The 15,171-nt window shown below is 46.5% G+C and overlaps 1 long non-coding RNA gene across 1 annotated transcript in view; it reads right to left on the minus strand.

Moving 5' to 3' along the window:
• LOC146685793 (uncharacterized) overlaps nt 1-14,761 on the minus strand; it is a 102,399-nt gene extending 87,638 nt beyond the window's left edge. The window contains exon 1 of the long non-coding RNA XR_014916961.1: nt 14,393-14,761. This is a non-coding gene — a long non-coding RNA (uncharacterized LOC146685793). The remainder of the gene's footprint in view (nt 1-14,392) is intronic.
• Nucleotides 14,762-15,171: the final 410 nt, after the last annotated feature.

Genomic DNA, 15,171 nt, shown 5'->3' on the forward strand with positions numbered 1-15,171 from the left:
CGCTCATTAAAAGCGGGCCCTCAAACTCAGGTTGAGAACGACAAATCTCTCCGGTCATCACATTTCTCCGCTAAAACAATACTGCAGTGTGTCGACTCAGCACTTCCTCCTCTTCCCACATTTGGGGGCAGGAGCGGGCCTCGCGGTTCTTGTGCTGGGACGTTTTATTGACTGTTGGACAAAAAAGGTTTGGAGGCGTGTGCGTGCTGCAGGTGGGGATTCAAGTGCAAACACACACACGGGAACACATTACATCACGGCCGGATGCTCATACTCTGGAGGTCGGGTTACCCGGTGTTGCCCTCGTTAAAGGTTCTCCTCTTTTTCCTTAAAACCCAATTGTGGCGTTTTCGGCTTCGTTTCTCAGTCACGGTGACCTTTACAGAGGTCAACTCAAAACCTGGACACAACATGGCTGTGAGACTGTTTTGTGTCCATCAACAGCAACAACAACATAACCATGAACTGAAAATGGCGTTGCATGAAGTGGGTTTAAAGGCATGACCTAATTTGGTTGTAGCCAGCCAGCGAAGGATTGCCTCATTGGAGTAAAGTTCAGGCCGCCATTAAGAGCTCATAAAATGACTCGTATGAGATTTTTGCACACCCTGAAGCACCAGGTCACCACAAATAAAGAGTGTATGCCCCACTGCCCCATTTCTTCTTTTTTCAACTCCAATAACATCTGAAGATGCAGACTGGTTCACCCGAGAGAGAAGAGCTGTTTATACAGGGTGTGAGTTCAGTGGCTCTGAGGTTTCCATGTGCTGACCCAAAATAGTGATGACAAGAAACTTGCTGTTGTTTTGAAATAAGTGAGGACATACATCCTCGTTCATTTCAGCCAGGATGTAATTAGATTACATTGTGTACACGGCACAGTTTTTCCTCTGAGTGGTTCATGAAAACAGAAACGCCGCCTCGCTCATGCTCGTGTTTTTGTTGTGAATGATTACACCACATATTTCAGAGTCAAACCCAGAGGGTCAAATGACTGACGTGCAGGGAGGACGCAGGAGGAAATGATCACTTCAGAACAGAACAAAGAAGCAGGCCTCAACATTGACGAGATAATTTGGGGACAGTTTCATGATCCTGCGTTTCAGACTTTCAGTTTCTGTTGAATGTTCTCTGTTTGTGTTCTTGTTCATATTCTGTGTTCGTAGTTCTCATTGTTAGCTATGTTGTAAGCTTGTGTTCCTGTGTTCCCTGCTTCTAGTCTGTGTCTGTTTGGTCTCCCATGTTTACTTCCTGGCGTCCTGGAGCTGCTCTACAAACAGCGATACTGTGCTGTGTTAAAGGTCCGTCTGCAGGTAGATTGTGTTACACGTCTGCAGGACTGACACAGCTGTTAGCATGTGACGTGTATCGATGATGAGCTAACCTGCCGAAGGCTTTAGCTCTGATGATCTTGTTAGCGGTGGCACGGTCCTGCAGTGATCGAGCATTTGTGGAGTTACTGTTTCCATTTGTGTGTGATTCAGACCCAGGAAGCCAAAGATATCTAAAATGATAGATAAATGAAAGGCAGTAAACAAACACGGCCTGATTTGTATTAAAAAGCCACATTATTTCTTTTTTAGGATTATTAAATTGTACTATGCTCTGTTCTTGTTTTTTTGCATCTAATTCAAAGTTACAGAAAGTGCCTAAAGAGGGTCCACGGCATCTGAAATGTCTTATGTGGAAACAAAGTGTGCACACAAAGTTTGTGTTGTTTTTTCTGATTTCATTGACTTGATTTCAGTTAGTCTGGTGCTGATATGACGATGAGAACCTGGTGCAGGGACTGCTCTCATTTCTATGCTGATACACTTCACGCTGCCACGTCATTTGTTGTAGATTTGCAAAAGCAAGGAAAGCAATGAGCATCAGTGAGCCACGCTGTGTATTCACTATAATTTCAGCTGTCAGGTTGAGCTGTAAGCAGTGACCGGAGGCTGAGGCAGAGATGTTGGTGCTGAGCTCTTTATTCTTTCTATGGCAGGATGTCAGTAAACTCATAGAAACGTTGGAGGCATTTCATGAAGAAACAAGTTAAACACAGCACCGCTGGGCGTGTTCTCAGGTTGGCCGGACAATTGATTTGTTATTCTTTGCTTCTCCAACTTTTTGAAGAGGTCATGGGTCAAAGTGAGAGCCTGGGGAGAGATGCAGCCTGCTGATTAGATAAACAGTGTGGTGGCAGGATCAGGTAAGCCCTGAGAGATGGAGAGACGTTGCAGACTCCCCAGAGGAGGAGGTGGGGGGAACCAAGGTCTGGTAATGGGATCCAGAGTGGTGATGTCATGAAGAAAGGCAGCCATGTGCATCAGTGTGTGGATGAATATGTGAAGAAACAGCAACTCGGGGAAGATGATCACATTTAACCCTCTAACACTCTACTGCAGCTTTAATCCTGTTATTGCTAAAACAGGCTGGGTGAGGTCTGTTACAGAGTAAGAGGTTCACACAGAAGCACTCATATTTCTGCTTCTTTAACCTCAGCAGCTAAAGTGGTGGAGCAGTCCTCATTCTCTAAGGTTTTTACTCAAGTTATTAAAAGCCGTGTACGTTTTATTTGATCATAAGCACAGACTGAGTCTGAGGAGGTTTTTTGGGGGGGGTGTAAACATTTAGCCAGCAGGTGTCACTGTTCACCTGCAGCGCCTCTGTCACAGTCTCAGTGCGTAGCTGTTCCCTGTCCAGAAGATCCCGCAAGAACTACCCCCTCAGGCAAGGTACAGAGGTCAGCGCTTTCATTTTTCACTTTCACCCTCATTTTTCTTCTCTACGTTTCCTCGGTGATGAGAGACGATAGGTGACAAGAAAGCCTTACTCTTAAATTGGAATCTAGGGTTTGAAAGGAAGGGTCATCTAAGGGGCAGAGGGCCAGCTTTGTTGGAAGACGCTACAATATTTCAAATTTGAGGGAAAAGGAGCAAACATTGTGAAAGCAGATGCACATAAAACTGACTAAACACATGGATATTCGTCACGCTGAGCAGCAGGCTCGCTCGTCCCTCCAATGACATCACTGATGATAGTTTTCTATATCACAAGAGCAGCGGTGTGGTACAGCTGGCACAGTGTCCAACCTTTCCAGCATTTCTAAAGCAGTTATGTCATTTGGTTTTATTTGAATTCAAGCTGACCGCATTTTATTAGACACACAATAAAATAAAAAGCATTAAGGACTCGTCGACCGAATGCTGCGTAGCCGACCGCTTTGAAACTGCACTGTGAAAATTATAGTAAAATCCAAGTAAATGCTTTTCAGATGACGTGTGAATATTCAACAAAAGGCAATCTTTAGTGTTAATTTCATTACGGTAGGAATTAAATTCTGGAAAAAGAGCGGAGAGGTTTTCTGCCATTACATTTCACAATCTTACACTTTGATCTGACCCACCGTGAAATCTGGGTCAGGATAGTTATTGAAAAAAATGCCTGTTTAAAAGCCAACTGCAAAAAGAGTTTCACACAAGTGCTGGAGGATTTCTTTATAACCAGTAGATGATGATGGCCACTTAATTTGGAAAGACTGTTGCTGTGGAGAAGACTATTCCAGATGTGATCACCTTGAATTTGAATGAATCATTTGCCTCATTACTTGGACCCCTGGGGGGCTGGGGAGCATTTTGGACCATTTATATGCAAAGACTTCCAGTCACACAATCTTTTGAACTCACGTTGAGGCTGTACACTCACGCATTGTTTCCTATGAGTGTCTGGTTGTTTCAGGGATAGTAAGCCTCCTTCATTCCTCCAGCTTCTAGTTATTTTTCCAAAGTAATGGGCCTCTGCTCTCTATGCTGGATAACTGTTCTAACACAGCTTATGATTAACCTGCTGCTTTCTTAAGTTGTGCGTGTTCTCAAACATATTGTAGCTCCAGCTGACGACACCCTATCCCAACACTAACCATTTTGTGGGCTATTCATCGCAGTCAGCTGATGCGGGAGAGGCTGAAAATGTGACGACATGAACTGCAGAATGAGATGGATGTTGTGTTCTATTTATACACAACTGAGTGACATCACATACTACGTGTGGGTGGGCAGTATAGTGGCTCTCTCATCAACTTTACAGGTCACATGAAGGTTTGGGCATCCGGATGCTGCAGGATACACTTACACACATTTTGGCACCAGTTTGACACACCTATACTTAAAGATGCTTCTAGAGATTCTTAATAAAGTTAAGCAGCTAAAGCTAAGACGAGCAGCTCAGTCTTATTTACCCTCACGATTCCCTGAACCTCTCATTCTAAAATAAAAACCAGACAATCACCTTTCACTTCCTGTACCATACTAAAACTTCAATAGGAAACATCTGTGTTCTCACATCTGCCTGCATTCCTCTGTGTTTGGGATATAACTGCTGTTTTTTATTTTTTACGTCTCATACTCAATTCTATCATCGTCACTTTGATCCAGTGCTTTTCTTTCTCGCACTCTGTCATCTTCTCCTCCAGCACCAGTCTTTGGATTCTGGGAGTCGCGTCCTGTTTCCCACATTCACCGGCCAAATGATGTATCACTAAAACTCTGTACACCCATGAATAGTTTGCTACTTGAAACTGATCTCTCCTTACTGACGTAAACGTTTCTTTGAAATTTTATGATCGTTAGTCTCACCGTTTGTTTTAGCAGCATCATGATGACCAATCTTACATCTGTGTGATCAATAATTACAGAAACACTTCAACGAGCTTGCCATTTGCCTACTTCTCGTGTCGAATAATTGCAGGAGGCACAGATACAGAACATGTCTTTAAAAACAATTTCCAAATCCAAAGGAGCTCCTCCCAGTAAGGAAAGAACACAAGAAAGCAAAACCAGGAACATACACAGACGACACGACAAACTATACACACTCTGGAGGCTAATTAGGGTTAGACACAGGAGTGAAACAACGCACAGGTGAACACAGTCAGGAGACGACAGACAGGAAGCACGACTAACACATAAAAGGAAACGACTAAAACACAGATACGACTGCAAGCACTTTACAAAGCATCACCATGGACATGAGACATGGACATGAGACATGGACAGGGGAGGGAGGGACAAACAGAAGCACTAATATTGATAAATATAATGACTGGTGAGAACTGAAACATAGAGAACGAGAAAACTGAAAACCAGATGAACACAAAATCACAACCTTAAACATAAAACAATAAAACACAAATCTAAAAATCCAAAAGCAAACTGTTGACCACACAGTTTAGGGGCTGACGTGGTGCAGTTAAAATATGTGAAGTATGTTTGTAAATATTCAGCATAATTAACAACCCCTGGCTTGGTATGTCATTATTTTTGATGCAGCATGGGAGAAGATGGGCAAAGATGCAGAATCCCGGCTGTTCACAGAAACAGGAGAGCGATGATGGGATCAGGAACAACCAGACTGGAACGTTTGTCGTTTAACTTCAGCGTCTGCAAATGTCTCTCTAAACAAAAATTTTAATTTCTCACTGTTTCTGCAAAGACCAAATCTGAATCCATCCCCTTTGAGACTTTTCCATCTTTAGCCTGCTGTGATAATACGCCGTGGATTCATATCATTCGATGGTTTTCTCTAAGCCTAGCACAGGTTTTATGACAAATGTAATCCTTTATGAACAGGCTTTGAGCATTTCTTCGTTGCTAAAATGGAAAAATTGACAATTTCACATATTCAAGTTAAAAATTCACAAAAAAAAATAAAACAGAAATGAAAATGAAATCAGTTTTTTGCGCTGCAAATGAAACCAAAAACGGACCCTGTTATTTATCATTTTTCTGTACTTGCATAAATGTGTAAAAAAGCATTGCTATTTCTAAGAACAGGGCAGTGAAATGTAGATAATTCTGTAATTAAAAAAGGAAAAAAATCTTTTCCTCGAGTATCCTGTTGGACATTTACCTTTAGGTCACAATGTGATCTTTGGCACACGGGCTGGTTTAAATCTGCCCAAAGGGAGAACATTCCTTCGTTTCAGATTCCCAACATACCAGAGGTCGGATAACCCCAGCACAATACCCCATTATGGGTTTAAAGACTTCTAATGGTCCATCTCTTTGAGTCGGGGCATGCCAGAGGACTGATCAGAATGTGCAGGACTCGCATGCAGAAACTTGCATGGAAACCAGCACATTTGTTCATGTTTGTACACAGCAACAACACTCGGTTTATTTGGCTGACTTCTCAGGCTTTCATCACAGCGGCCACAGATCTCCTCGATGCTATTTGGGTGATAAACAATATGAAGAAGGTCTAATTAATCCTTGTCAAACAATCATGAGAAAAGGGATGAGTAGGCTATTAGAATGTAATTAAATAATCAAATGTTTACTGTTGTAACATTTTCCAGAAGCTCTCCGAGGAAGACAAGTTGTATTTTTTGTTCTTTTCCCCAGAGAGTAAAAGAAAAGTAAAAGTTTGAACCGGATGATCCCCAGAAAGCATGTTGAAGAGGATGGGTAATACCAGAGGTCGTCTGTGCACCGATTCCCATGGCAGCGTTTCACTGTTTAGTCATGGAACTGCAATAAAGCCACAATGGCCTCAATGCTGACTTATTATACCAGTAAGCAAACACCAGTGCTACAGTATTCAGTGTTACGCCCACTATTTACCAATCTAAATGGAAACCCCGACTCTCTGCGGCCCTGCTTCAGTGGCTTCTATATAGGGGACATCAATCCATACCAGCAACCAAACCAAAGGGGATTTGTGGCCTTCCAGCTCTTAGTTGTGGCAGCGGAAAGGGTTTTAAATGATCCCTCATCCACAAACCCTGAAATTTGCACCATGTAGGCCTCTCCTTTTCTGTCTGCATAGCATTTTTCTAACTGTTGCAGATGCTCTGTCAAGGGTAGTGTCGTGGATGAGAGGAGGAGGACCCAAACGCTGGACTCACAGGCAGGTAGGTGAAGGTGGATGTTTATTGCCGAAGGAGTGAGCAAACAGTACAGAGGGAGGCAATGGCTGGCTGACTGAATGAATGAACTAAGGACTGACTGACTGACTGGACATACAGACGACATCGGACATACATCATTAACATCAATGACACGACAGAGAACTGGTGAAACCGAGGAACTTAAATACACAGGTGGATGATGACAATGATTGGAAACAGGTGAGTACAGGGCTGAACATAATCTGACTAATGACACGGGAGACAAGCTGACACGGGAAAAGACAGGAAGTAAGAACATTAATGTGGCGAACCGAACTGAACATGAACAAACTGAAATCACTGGGTCAACGACCCAGGAACCCTGACAGTACCCCCCCCTCCAAAGGCCGGCACCCGACGGCAAAAAGAGAAAGAAAAAAAACCCCAGAACAGGGCGGGCGGAGGGGGCCCAGGACGGAGGGACGGAGTCCACACCAAGACAGTTCAGGGGGCCGACCGTGCGGACGGCAACGGCGGCGACGTGGACACAGTTCAGGGGGCCGACCGTGCGGACGGCAACGGCGGCGACGGCGGCCACTCAGGCGACGGCGGTCCGGGGGCCGGCCGCGCGGAAGGCAGCGGCGGCCACTCAGGCGATGGCGGTGCAGCTCAGGGGGCCGGCCGCGCGCAAGGCAGCGGCGGAGACGTGAAAACAGTTCAGGAGGCCGGCCGTGCGCAAGGCAACGGCGGCGGCGAAGGAGACGACGGAGCAGTTCAGGAGGCCGACCGCGCGGGAGGCGGCGGCGACGATGACAGCGCTGGTCCGGGGGCCGGCCGTGCGGAAGGCGACGGCGGCCACTCAGGCGATGACGGTGCAGTTCAGGGGGCCGGCCGCGCGGAAGGCAGCGGCGGCGGCTCTCCAGTGTCAGGCGCACCGGCCGAGGCCCGGAGGGCACAGGACCAGGCGAAGCACCGGCTGAGGAGGCTGCAGCAGACGAAGACTCTGAGGAGGCTGCAGCGGACGAAGACTCCGAGGAGGCTGCAGCGGACGAAGACTCCGAGGAGGCTGCAGCGGACGAAGACTCCGAGGAGGCTGCAGCGGACGAAGGCTCTGAGGCTGAGGCCGGGCCGGGCGTGGGTGCAGCTGAGGCAGAGGCCGGGCCGGGCGGGGGCGCAGCTGAGGCAGAGGCCGGGCCGGGCGGGGGCGCAGCTGAGGCAGAGGCCGGGCCGGGCGGGGGCGCAGCTGAGGCAGAGGCCGGGCCGGGCGGGGGCGCAGCTGAGGCAGAGGCCTGACCAGGCGATGCAGGCGCGGAGGCCTCTGGCCGGAGACCGGCAGGACCAGTAGGCCCGGAGGCCCCTGGCTGAGGAGCGGCCGGGCCAGCGGGTGCGGAAACCCCTGGCTGAGGAGCGGCCGGGCCAGCGGGTGCGGAAACCCCTGGCTGAGGAGCGGCCGGGCCAGCGGGTGCGGAAACCCCTGGCTGAGGAGCGGCCGGGCCAGCGGGTGCGGAAACCCCTGGCTGAGGAGCGGCCGGGCCAGCGGGTGCGGAAACCCCTGGCTGAGAAGCAGGAAGGCTCACAGCAGGCTCTGGGTGCTGTGGCTGCAGGTCCGGGAACTGGACGGGATGGTGGACAGGTGACTGGGAAACAGGAGGCGACTGGACTACAGAGCACTGGGCGGCAGACTGGACTACAGAAGAGTGGAGGACAGGTGGAGACTGGACTACAGGTGACTGGAGGACAGGTGGAGACTGAGCTACAGGTGACTGGAGGACAGGTGGAGACTGAGCTACAGGTGGCTGAACTGGCTGGAGGGCAGCAGGAGACTGGACAGCAGGTGAGTGAACCGACTGGAGTGAAAGCTGAACAGCAGGTGAAGGAACTGATTGGACTAAGGAGACTGATGGATAAACAGAGGCCGGTGAGGCTAATGGCTGAGCTAAAGAGTGAGCTAGTGAAGGGGACAACAGTGCAGCCTGGGCTAATAAAGCTGGGGCCTGAGCAGGGGACAGTTCAGCTAGTCTAACCAGTGATACTGCGAGGGCGTGAAAAGCTGGATCCGGAGGTGGATGAAAGGGTGAAGTAGTAGGTGGACCGGTTAGCTCTTCCAAGCCTCCAGGGAGGTCAGGCTGGGTTCCGGCTGCCCTCAGCCTGGGCGCTGGGACAGGCACGGAAGGTGGCTGGACACCAGTCACCCCCACCCGTGAAACAGGAGCGGGTGTGGAGGTGGACTGGGTCGCAGCTGCCCTCCTCCTGGGAGCTGGCACTGGTGTGGGCTGGGCCCTAGTCCTCTGAGGAGGTGAAACGGCTGAAGAGGAAGGCCGAATCTGGGCCGCTGCGCTGGTAGGAAAAGGCTGAATGATGGGTGTGGAAACGGTGACTGGGTGTGTGGTACTGGAAGGTTTCTCTGGGATTATTCTGGTCCTCCTGCCACCACTATTTACAGTCTTTAATTGAACGGTCGTCGAGGGTGTTGGAGTGCGGATATTGTCCTTAATAAATCCCAGCTCAGAGGGAGCAGAGCTGAAAAAATCTTCCCAGTCCACATCATCCTCAAGGAGGGAAACTCCCCATGAATCAGAAGAGAGTCTGTTGTGTGTTTTAAGTGGATAATCAGATGAGAGGTGTGGAAAACAGTCACTGGAACTCACCACCGGGAGTTGCTGAACAGAGTCCGTTTTATGGCGGCGTGTGCGCCGCTTTCCCCGGGAAGAGGAAGCGGGCCGGGTAAACGGCTGAGCCTCTGGCGCGGTAGCCTCCGCTGAGCCGAGATGGGAGGTGTAGCCGCTGTGCCGTGGCGAGGCGGAAAGGCTGGAGAGTGAAAAGGCTGGCGGGCGAGCGAGGAGCGAAGCGGCGGGAGAGCGAGCGGCCGAAGCTTGGGCTGTGACGCCCACTCTCCGCGGCGAATGCTCCGATGCAGCTGAGGCAGCAGGTGGGGGAACGTGGCGTCTTCGAGGCCCGCCCAGAGCCAGGCGAGTCCCCTCGAAGACGCGCTCTCTCTCCGCGAAGAGCCGCTGTTTTCCCCGAAGCCCCTCCGTCCAGCGAAGGAGCGCTGCCTCCTGCCGCTCGAAAAGTTCAGGGTCCGCTGGGTCCACAACGCGTGGTCGTGTCATTCTGTCAAGGGTAGTGTCGTGGATGAGAGGAGGAGGACCCAAACGCTGGACTCACAGGCAGGTAGGTGAAGGTGGATGTTTATTGCCGAAGGAGTGAGCAAACAGTACAGAGGGAGGCAATGGCTGGCTGACTGAATGAATGAACTAAGGACTGACTGACTGACTGGACATACAGACGACATCGGACATACATCATTAACATCAATGACACGACAGAGAACTGGTGAAACCGAGGAACTTAAATACACAGGTGGATGATGACAATGATTGGAAACAGGTGAGTACAGGGCTGAACATAATCTGACTAATGACACGGGAGACAAGCTGACACGGGAAAAGACAGGAAGTAAGAACATTAATGTGGCGAACCGAACTGAACATGAACAAACTGAAATCACTGGGTCAACGACCCAGGAACCCTGACATGCTCAAAGGGCAGCAGAGCCGAATCCATTTGGCTTCCAGCTGCCAGTCTATAAATTAGCATTCTTTACATTCTGTTAATTTATCGAATAGACAGACGTTGTTTCTCTAGACTGCTCCTAGATCCCCTTCTGCATGTTCATTCATCAGGACTGTGGTCTGGATGGAGCACACGCACACCCTTTGTATCAAACAAGGACAACTGGAGGTGGGGGATTCGGGCTGAGCGTGAGGCTTGTCTCGTTGAAAGACATTTTCCATTCCTCTGGATATGCAGGTCCGGCTCCTCTTTTGCCTGCTTTGTATAATCGGCACCAACACACACAAAAGCTGAGTTTGTTCTCACAAATCCCACATATCCTGGAATTAAACACTCAAATGTTTTATGTGAGGACCATTTATGATGTCAAAGCAAACGTCTAAATTTAGCTGCTTGCTCTATTTAAAGATAATGTGCTGTTTATAAGAACAATAGACACTTATCCCCCAGTTTATAGCTGTGATTTTGTGACATAATTACTGATTAGAGCTTATCATTTAGAACCTACTTTTGAAAACAGTTAAAAGGTAAATCTGCTGTAATTCATAACCTTCTGCTCCCATATATCTCATGACTACACAAGCAGATGATTGTTACCTACTTATCGCATTTGCCTCGGGCTCTCAGAGCATTTAAGCATCTTGTAAAGTCTTAAACTTCTCTTACTGTTGCTTTATCTGCAAACGGAGCTATTTTTACATTGAAAAAACTATGATAACTCTACTGTAGCTCAAATGGCAGACAGATGTATGATCTCAGGCGTCCAGTCATCCTCCAGCTCTCTTTCACAACATTGGCACAGCCAACGGTGCTAATTTGTTTTCAACTCTAAACGATCAGGGTAATCAAGCATACTGCAAAAAACTAACAAGCCTGAGTTAGTGTGATGTTAGCAGTCAGATAGCCAGCAAGCAGATGATCTGGCTATTTCTAATGCTGCTGCACATTTTTGTTAGAAATAAGGTTTCTGAGAGTTCACAAACTGAAGACACCTAACTGACTATGACCTGTCATCCTCTGGATAGATGCAGCAGAACTGTGGGTCTAATAAAAGCACAGCATCACTGGAGCTTCCTCCTCACTAAGCTCTGCCATCAAACTGCCAGAGCTGAACTTAGAGGAGGTTTTGTTGTACTGCTTTCTGCTTAAGCTGGGCAAACACTGTGCAATTATTTCAGTCCTGTTATTCAGGGTTAGAAGTTCATAGGTCACGATGCAGGTCTCACACTATACCGCCCGATGCTCTGATGTGACCTGAGTGCTCACACTGTGCGTCCATAACATGAAGCTTACAACACAAAGTCTGTCTCTCCCTCTCTGTCTTTCACAGACACGCACACCACCACCATCAACTTTGCTAAATTGCTAATGAAAAACATTGATCAGGCAGCTGAGATTGAGCAGCAGTGTCCATCCAACTCTTTTCACGGTTGTTGCGGTCGTGATAATTTTGTGAGGCCACATTAAAAAGGCTCGGATGAGCCAAAGTTCTACAAGTTGTGCCTCCATCGCTTGTGTCCAGATCACACGCTGCACTGCCGTGCTGCTCCGTCTTTTTCACTTTCATTTCTGTTTGCGTGTGCGCAGCGTGAGAGATTACGTTGATAGCCTCACGAGGATTTCAAACAGGTTTGATTTTCTTGCGACCATATGATTGATGATCGGGAGCTTGTCATGAGGTGTTAATCGCCAGAGGTGGGACCAAGTCATTGTTTTGCAAGTCTCAAGTAAGTCTCAAGTCTTAATCCTCAAGTCAGAGTCGAGTCTCAAGTCACTGGTGTAAAAGTCCGAGTAAAGTCACAAGTCTGAAACTTTGAATTTCAAGTCCTTTCGAGTCTTAAAAAAAAACGGAAAAAGAATGTTGCAGTTATATGCTAAATGTAAATATTAGACCATGTGATTTTTAAATCTGTGTTTTTCTGAACACATGACAAAATAGTGAACAAATTGTGAAAACTGCACCTCTATAAAATGCAGCTCAATTAAACTTAGCTCCAAGAATAATTTTCACCGACAGTTCTAAGATAAGCTGCATGTTATTCTTGGATGCGCTCGTAGGACCGGCTTTAAAATCGCATGACAAAAATATTATACACATAAAAAAACTGTATCACCAACGTAGCCTGGACAACGTTTGCTAGTTATATGAAGTCAGCTATCTCATCGTAGCAAAAGAGAAGCACCACATACCGTTCTTTATGCAACTTCAACTGTCGGACAAAGTTGGAAATTGTTCCATCTCTGTCTGTGATTCTCTTCTTGCATGTTTTGCATATTGCATTTCGTTTTTTTGTTGACTACTTCATAGTTTATGTACCTGAAAGAAATAACTACTTGCAGCATTTTTTAGCATTTTTTTTTTCTTTTTAAAAAAAATCTGGTTAATTTGATTGGCTGTGCTACAGCTCACGCACTCATACATACGGAGTGTGGTTTGAATAAATAAATGAATGAATTGAATTAATAGTGCACACCTTCTATATAATATGCGTGTTAAATTTTATATTTGGGGTGAAATATCAAGTCTTTTCAAGTAAACCGGTTCAAGTCCAATTCAAGTCCCAGGTCATTGGTGTAAAAGTTCAAGTCAAGTCACAAGTCTTAGAATATTTTTTCAAGTCAAGTCTAAAGTCATAAAATTAATGACTCGAGTCTGACTCGAGTCCAAGTCATGTGACTCGAGTCCACAACTCTGTTAATCGCTTCTCGTTACCCCACGTATACTACACGATGCACGACTTATGATTAAGGCGAAACTTGGGTCGATTCCCCAAAACGGTCGCACAACTGAAAACTCGTCTCAAAATGGGCCAAAAATCGCACAGTGTATGCCCAGCATTACACGTGCACTGATGTGATCTGGTCTGATGGGACCTGGGACAAGGTGGGGTGCAGGTGTCCCCTGGAAATGACCAAATGACAGCAAGAGTTCTCAGATATATTAGAAATCTTTTCATTTTGGTCTTTGCTAAAAACAGAGCCGTTGCAGAAAGATGCCGTTCCCTGGTTTGTGTCATACGACGTCTGCAAACACAAATCTTACACCAACATTTTCCCTTTGACATCAGGAATGTTATATTATATCGGTAATCATGGCTTTTGCACACAAGCTAACAAACCCGTCAGCTCTTCAAGTGGAATTAATCAAGCAACAATTATCCAACACTCCCCATAATCATTCAGGTCTAAATATTGAAGATTTAAAGTTTACTTAATCTCAAAATTGAATTTCCATGCCTTCTTATTCCTGTATATACTGGAGTAACACAATGGAACTAATGTATTGACTATAGGGATGAATAACAACTGACAATGTGCTCACACGATTGGCTCCAACTGTTTCTCAAGGTCTCCAGAAATGTTTCTGCACTGCAAAGAGGATTTACTGCTTGCTATAGAAAATAAGTGATGGTCTTTGTTTAAAAAGCAGAGCAATGACTCAGAGGTCTCGGCCTGTTCCCTTACATTAACTTACTGTTTCACAATGGTGCGCTGTCTCTGCAGCTATCGGGCCACGTTTCGTGTAAATAAACAGTGTTGGGAAGGTTACTTTTAAAATGTATTCCATTACAGAATACAGAATACATGCCCCAAAATGTATTCTGTAACGTATTCCGTTACGTTACTCAATGACAGTAACGTATTCTGAATACTTTGGATTACTTAATATATTATCATGATTTTTACAACAACGTGAATGTACTATTGCTGTGTGATTTATTACTAATACTGAAGGTCCGCGACTCCGAACTGTAGTAAAGGGACCTCTGACTAATACGGCGGGGTCCCTGTCGGCTCGTAGCCGAAAAATAGCTTTACTTTGTTGTGTGGGTCAACTTTTCTTGCGAGACACAGAGAGAGGCGTTGAAAGACTGCTCCAACGGAACTTATTGTTTTCGGAGGAAAACACGAACACAGTGTACAGTCGAGTCTTAATAGCTTACTTACAACTGGGCTCGTCAGGCACTCTTCTTGGCTGAAGTGGTTATTATTATATTTACATGCTTCCAGCTCCCGTTTTTCCTCGATGACAGCTCCTACCTTTCCACTCCCCTTTTTCTCCCTCCTCGCGGTCACAGACCCATAACGTGTATGGCAGTCCATTCTCCCTGCAACACGGACTACACTGCCCATGATGCTACATACTTTAGAGCTATGCTTGTAGCATTCTGCCTGTTAGCTTAGCACAACAACAACAACAATAACAACGAAAAGGCGCTCTCTCACCCAGGAAACACACAGTCGCAGAGAGAGAGAGCGTCGCCCTGTAACCATGGCAACGGTAACGCTGCCGCCTGGAACAACAGAACGTAGCTGTCAAACAAAACCCAAACAGTCCTGACCCGCGACAAAATGAAACAGGAAAGTACCGCAGTGTAATCCATTTATTTCAACAAAGTAACTGTATTCTGAATACCACCTTTTTAAACGGTAACTGTAACGGAATACAGTTACTCATATTTTGTATTTTAAATACGTAACGGCGGTACATGTATTCCGTTACTCCCCAACACTGTAAATAAAGTATATTGTTATTGCTCACAGTGTTGCAGCATTAATGAATATTAACACACTGCGAGCCCATGGGAGCTGTTATCCTTTATTGCAAAAGCAAGAGATAAATAAAGTGGTTTGCTATAAGGACAAGCTCTTTGTTGCAGAACAATAAACTTTATTTATTGTGATCAGTTACGTCTGGGCAAACGGGCGGGTGAAAGTCGGCAAAG

This window comes from Copadichromis virginalis, linkage group LG19 (assembly GCF_057382275.1).
Source record: "Copadichromis virginalis isolate Kocher_CV1m ecotype Utaka linkage group LG19, C_Virginalis_male_GT1.1, whole genome shotgun sequence".
NCBI lineage: Eukaryota > Metazoa > Chordata > Actinopteri > Cichliformes > Cichlidae > Copadichromis > Copadichromis virginalis.